Here is a 7,266-nt window from a genome sequence, read left to right on the forward strand (position 1 = left end):
TGAACATTTGAATTTCCTTTCTAATCTCTTCCATGACCCACTCGTGATTCAGCAGTGTGTTGTTCAGGATCCATGTGTTACATGACTTTCTTTGGTTGCTTTTGGTGTTGAGTTCTAAATATATTCCCTTGTGGTCTGAGAGAATGCAAGGTATAACTTCAATGTTTCTGAATTTGGACATTTGCTTTGTGGCCTAAAATGTGGTCTATTTTGGAAAATGTTCCATGTGCTGCTGAGAAAAATGTATTGTCTAATGCTGCTGGGTGAAATATTCAGTAGATGTGAGTTAAATCTAGTTGGTCTGTGCAGTTGTTTATATCTGCGGTTTCTCTGCTGAGTTTTTGTGAAGTTCATTTATCTAGTGGGGAAAGTTGTGTGTTAAAGTCCCCAACAATTAATGTTTATGGATCTATGTGGGATTTGAAGGAAAGTAGAGTTTCTTGGACGAATTAGGGTGCTCTGCTGTTTGGCAAATAGATATTTAGAATTGTAATATCCTCCTGAAAGAGTGATCCCTTAATTAGTATGTACCGACCTTTTCACTAATTTTAATTAAAAGTCTATTTTATCTGATATTAGGATTGCAACTCCATCCTGTTTATGGGAGCCGTTTGCTTGGTAGATTTTGTTTAAGCCTTTAAAATTGAAAATGTGTTTGTTTTTGTGGGCAAGATGTGACTCCTGAAGCCAGCAGATAAAAGGATCTTGCTTTTTAATCCAAGTAGACAGACTGTCCCTTAATTGGTGAGTTAAGTCCGTTAATGTTGAGAGATAGAACTGAGAGGTATTTGGGAGTTCCTGCCATTTTATCCAACTACTTCAGGGCTGTGGCAACTGTGTTCTTCCTATGGTTCTTGGATTCTCAGTTTGGATGATATTTCTTGGCCTTTATTGTGGTCTTGTTGGTTTTCTCTGTGTAGGACATCTTTAAGATTCTTTTGTAGGGCTGGTTTGGTGGAGATATATTGTTTCAATTTTTCTTTGCTATGGAAGGGTTTTATTTGACCTCTGATTATTAAGGAGAGTATAGCTGGGTAAAGTATTCTTGGTTGATAGTTGTTTGTCTTTAGGGCATAGATTACATCATTCTAGGCTCTTCTTGCTTTGATTGTTTCTGCTGAGAAATGTGAGGTGATTCTAGTTGGTTTCCTTTTATAGGTGTTTGATCTTTGCTTCATGACAACTTTAAGGATCTTTTCCTTGTTCTGAATTGATCCTGTGAGTATTATAATGTGACAATGGGATATCCTCTTCTGGTCTAGTCTATTGGGAGTTCTAAAAGCTTCTTGTATCTGAATAGACCTATCTTTTTGCATGTTTGGGAAGTTCTCTGCTAGGATCCTGTTAAACAAATTTCCTAGACCATTGACTTCTGGCTCTAGGTGCTCCTCTACACCCATTATCCTCAGATTAGGCCTTCTAGTGGGGTCTTCGGAGGCTTGAATGTTGAATAGATCTATCATATTTCTTGGATTTGTCTTTGATGGTTGTATATTCTTTCTCTATAATATCTAGGCTGTCTTCAATCCTCAGGATTCAATCTTCTGCATGGCCTATCCTACTATCGAGACTTTCTACTTTTTTTTTTCTTTTCCTTCTAGTTGGTCGGCTTTTATGGCTTCTAATTCTTTGTTGGATCTTTGTTTTAGATCTTGTATGAAATTCTTTACTTCCTTAATTTAGTGTCAAGTGTTTATTCTCAAATCGCTTCGTTGATTAGTTATGGTTTCCTTGGACTCCCATTACTTCTGTTGGGATCCATTCAGCATTCCCTTTGTGGACTCCCTGACTTCTTTCAGCTCTCTGTTTATGGATTCCATGAATGCCTCTAGTGAACTTTGTCTATGCTCATTCTGCTCTTGAAATTCCTGTATTACTCTTTGATCAGCTTTCTCACGTTCATGCAATTCCTGTAGTTCTCTTTGACTAATCTCAGCCTACTCACACAATTCCTTTATTTCTATTTGAGTGTTCACAAGCTGCTCATGCAATTCTTTTATCTATCTTTGAGTAGCTTCCTCACACCTATGAGCTTCCTGTTTTGACATTTGTTTGCCTCCTCTCTCTATATATCATGCTCACACAGAGTCCTTTGAAGGTTTTCAATCTTTTTATTTACCATGTTTACCATTAGTGTTTTTAGAGCTTTTTGGAAGCTCTCCTCTGGATTATTCATTATCTGTTCTGTCCACTGATTATCATGAGTGGGAGTTGAGATACCTGGACTTGCCATTTTTCTTGTGTTTTTCCGGCTTATTCTGCCCATTTGGCATGAGAGTAACACCAATTTTGTGCTAGAAAACTATCTTAAGGGAAGCATCAACAAAGTCTGTAGTTGCACAGTCAAAAGCCTGCAGATCCTCCTGAAGGAGAGATCCCTTGATTAGTATGTAGCAACTTTCTTTATCTCTTCTCACAAATTTTAATTTGAAGTCTATTTTATCTGATATTAGGATTGCAACTCCAGCCTGTTTATGGGAGCCGTTTGCTTGGTAGATTTTGTTCCAGCCTTTAACATTGAAAATGTGTTTGTGTTTACGGGCAAGGTGTGACTCCTGAAGGCAGCAAATATTTTGCCCATGTAATTGTAACCGCTCTGTACAGTATTTCCACAATAAAAATAAATAAATAAATGTTACAAAAGCCTGCAGATATAATCTAGTTCAACAGATACATTTTCAACATCAACCAACTATGTATTAATAGGCTATGAACCGCAAAGAAGAATTTGGCAAACCAGAAATTATTAGGTTTAGTGAGAGATGTGGGTATAAATAGGGATAGAGGGATGTGGAAAGATAGAGGGAGAGCTAACTTAGTCCTAATCTCAAAGCAGGAAATAGATTCGATAGAATGATAGTAGACAACGGGGGAAAAAAGAAAGAGAAAAAAAAGACAAGGAAAAATAGTAAAATAAAAATTAAAAAGTGAAACACTTAAAATTATGCAGATTAAGAACTTAATATTCAGAGAAGGATGGGAATATGATAAGAGAAGGGGAGGGATAGAAAGGAGACGTCAAAAAATAAAAATGCTTAAAATTTTATATAGGTATATAGAGGTAGTACAGCTATTAAAGAAGTTAAATCTAAGAGGTTTTGAATTCAGTAATAAATTTCTGGATTAAGTGTGTATACAATCGGGGATAAGGTCTAATAATCGACTACAGGTATATCTGAGAATGAGCGGAAATGCGACTAAATCACGCAAAGAAGAACGAAAGAAAAAAAAGTGAAAAGAATGAGAAAGAAGGGAAAAAAGGATCAAAAGGTCAGTAGTGGTAAACAAAAATGGAAAAAAAGCACACACACACACACACACACACACACACACACACACACACACACACACACACACGTATACCTGTAAAATAAAAATTATAAGAGGAAGAAAAAAAGTTAATAGAAAACAATTTTTTAAAGTTAAAAATTAAAAATTAAAATGTTAAAACAATTTTAATAAAAGGTGACAAAAAAGAGTTCGTTGCCTTTTGGGGATGAGAAGGGATGATCCTGTATCTCCCTTGTGTCCATAACCAGTCTCTTGTTGGAGTCTCTGGTCTGCTTGTGGTATTTGATTTTCCTGTAGCTTGGTTGTTTTCTTAAGTCAGTTTGTTTGAGCAGGCAGAAAAATGCTTTGATTTACCCAGGATTTTGTCATCCTCCTCCCAGGCTAGTTCAATGGGAGGGAGATCTGCTTTGAGTATCACAAAAGATGGCTGTTTCTTCTAGTTTGGAGATGCTGTGATGGGGCTAGGTTCTGGGTAGAGTTGAGGCCTTTCAGCAAACAGTAGCTTTTCCCTGAGGCCTAGCTTCTGAGGCAGTCACAGAGCCTAGCCAGCAGCCATTCTCAGGGTTTATTGTTACTGAATTTCAATTGATTGTCTAGGAAAGATCAGCCTCTGGCTCTGTTTACCCAATGAAGAAAGCCACTCCTGGGGCTGGTGCAGGCCCGGGATGGGTGAATTTTCCCTGAGTGGAGCTGAACCTGGCAGGTCAGGTTAGGTTCCTGTGACCTGTTAAATGACTGTTTGTTTTCATCCAAGGACTGAGTTGGAGCTAGCTGCTCAGCCAGGCCTTTGCCAGTATCAAAGATGGAGATCTCTGGTAGTGGGCAGAGAGGGGTGGCCTTCCCTTCTCTGCTCCCTGAGAAGGAGTGAGGAAATCAGGCTTCTACTCACACAGGGGTCTGGTTCCTGGATGATCTCTGATCTGCGATATGAAGGATGAAGATGTCTGCTCCTTGTCAGTTCTTGCTGGTGTTGAGTAGAATCCTCTCACCTGCTGCATCTGGCGCCTTTGTCCTAGACTCTCTGTGTTGCAGGTATGGTGGTTACGGCCGCCACCGCCCCCGCCATAGTTGCAACCATGGCTGCTGGCAAGTGCTCAGATTTGTCTACTTGCCTGGATTTTCCCTCTCTGGCCTAACTCTCTGTACTGTGATGGCACATTTGGTGTGATTCTTTGGCTTAGTTAAGCTTCCAGCTTCTCCTTCGCTATCTTCCCGGAACCATAAATTTAAATTTTAAATGATAAATTCTTTTAAAATTGTTTCACTCGTGCACAGGTATGGATAGATAAGTGATGTGGGCAGAATCAGAATTATTCAGAAGGTTGTAAATGGATGCTTACCTAGTTTTCTCTCGGCTGGATCATAGAATACAGACTGTCCTAATTGAAAAAGTTAGCCTTTCTAGGTTTTTGCATATAAACACTCCATCAACATTTTATTAGAGGATTATTCAAGATTAGCTATATGTTGATTAATAATGACTGATCATGACAGAAATTTGAGAGAAAACCATCTACACTTCAGTGAGGTTCTGATTTGTGCTTCACAAACTGTTATGAAAGCTCTACATGAGAAATCTAGCAGCTGCATTTCTAAAAAGACCTTGGGTTGTTACACTTTCTGATGTTATCTCAATTCAAGTACTTCTCCTTGGAGTTCCATACTATTCAATGATGCTGTATTAGCTCCTTGTTACAATTTTCAGACTGGTCTTTTTGATAAAATTTGTGCTTTTCAAAATTGCTCTCCAAATTCCATCCACAAACTGCATACAAAATTTATCTGAAAAAATTTGTATCTGTTTATATTGCATATACTTTTAGTTTTCATTACAAATATGGAATGTAGTAAAAATTCTCATAACAATTATACTGCGCCAGATTGTGGGCAGATTCTGATGTAAATAATATACTGTGTTCATGTAGAGATTTTGAGTATCCAAAGTAATAAGCCTGTGGTCCTAAAACCAATACCTTACTTATATTGAGTGACAAATACAACTTCATATAAGTACAGAAGTTTTCCTTGTATCTTTTTAACATATATTTTTATTATAAATACTGCACAGAGGGGTTACATTTACATAAGTAAGGTAATGAGTACATTTCTTATTGAGCATTGTTACCCCCTCCTGTGTTTTTCCCCTACCATCCCTTCCTTTCACACCTCTCCACCTCCCCCCTTCACCTATCCTCTGTTAGAATGTCTTGTATATTTCATTGTTACAATGGGTCAACCAGTATCCTTTCCTTATATCTTAAATGAAGAAATGCTGTCTTGATTTATGCTGATTCTACTTGTGTAGACACATCTAAAATCACTGCCCAAGTCCAAGAGCACATAAATGAAATGCCATCATTTTTTTGTCAGTTGGTATTTGTGTTCTACACATTTATTGACAGGTTACAAATTATTCTCCAACTTTAAAACATTAAAAATACTTTCTTTTTTTCTTATTTTCTTTGCCAGGAAATCAGCAAGACCTCAGTCAGCATTTCTCACCTAGGAATTTTCGCATGGGTTAGTTAAATGTATACGTAGAGTCCAGTTTTCTGAGGACTCACTCATCTGCCTAGGAATTCATGCTGGTTGTTGGAAAAAGAGCTCAGGTAAGGATGCCATTTAAAGCCTTATAACTTTACTCTTTACCAGGGTATTCTCCTGCTACTTTGGTTGTTGAGAATGTCTACAAGAGTAAACATTCCGTGAGGAGCAGGGAGACACCATATGACTTATACTTACTGAGGTTTCCAAGTGACTTGCTATCACTTGTACTGCATTTTGAAAGTCAAATCTCTCTAAAACTACCAGTTTTAAGAGATAAGAAGAGTGGAAAATGAACTCTTAGGGACAAATACATCTTCAACATATATTGTTCCAATTATTCCTTTTAAGGCATATTCAACAACTGGTGAAACTTGTGTTGGCTGTAATTATGTGTCTTTCTCCATGAGTGCATGTATACATGAGAATATGTATGTGTGTGAATAGTAACATACATGTGTACATTATGGCTTATATCATCATTTATTCCTTGCTAACAAATAAAGTAAGGAATCACTAAAGTTTTAACAGAAACTATGTAGTTAAAGTCGAAACTCTTCACTCTGCTCCTTTACACAAAGACTTTGCAACTTCTCATTAATAAAGTTTCCATAAACTCTGAAATGTACATACTTAGTACTTAATGTCTGCTATCATAAATCTTAAATACTTTACAGAAAAGTTTTATACCTGCCAAACAGTCCTATTTTGGCATATATAAGCAAAATCCCAAAATTAAGCATATTTAAAACATTAAAACTTTTAACAAACCTTAACACTTGCTGCAATGTTCATTTTGACAGGTGCCTTGTATAGAATAATTGAATTTCTCCTCCTACACATCTCTTGAACTACAAATATCTGGAATTAATTTGTTTTTGGCATGTCTATCTTGATTTTATTCTTAAATGTGTGCTTATGTAAGAAATACATGATTCTATAATTTCACAACAATTCTTTTGAACTTACTTTTTGTTGAATTGCCTAGCTTAATAAAATCAATTAAAAATTATACTTTATATATAAAAACTGTTCTGTGCTCAATTTAGCATCACATACACTAACATTGGAACGATACAGAGAAGATTAGCATGCACCCTGCGCAAGGATGACATGCAAAGTCTTGGAGCGTTCCATATTTTTACAGCAACAGATGCTGAAACGTATGTGGCCACAAGGGAACCGTACTGCATTCTTGGTGGGAGTGTAAACTTGTTCAACTACTTTGGAAAGCAGTATGGAGGTGCCTCAGAAGACTCCACATAAAACTCCCCTATAACACAGTAATCCCACTTTTGGGGATTTATCCAAATGATCATAAAAAAGACCATACTAAAACTACCAGCACAACTATGTTTATTGCAGCATTATTTACCATAGCTAAGATATGGAACCAACACAGATGCCCCCATTAGATGAATGGATCAAGAA

At 37.0% G+C, this 7,266-nt stretch overlaps 1 non-coding gene across 1 annotated transcript; it reads left to right on the forward strand.

The window, feature by feature from the left end:
• Nucleotides 1–6,871: 6,871 nt before the first annotated feature.
• Nucleotides 6,872–6,978, forward strand: LOC122095338. The gene has a single exon (XR_006145100.1). It is a non-coding gene; the product is annotated as a U6 spliceosomal RNA (small nuclear RNA).
• The last annotated feature ends 288 nt before the right edge of the window (nt 6,979–7,266 follow it).

This window comes from Dipodomys spectabilis, unplaced genomic scaffold, assembly GCF_019054845.1.
Source record: "Dipodomys spectabilis isolate Male_0828 unplaced genomic scaffold, ASM1905484v1 ptg000344l, whole genome shotgun sequence".
In the NCBI taxonomy this organism is placed as follows: domain Eukaryota; kingdom Metazoa; phylum Chordata; class Mammalia; order Rodentia; family Heteromyidae; genus Dipodomys; species Dipodomys spectabilis.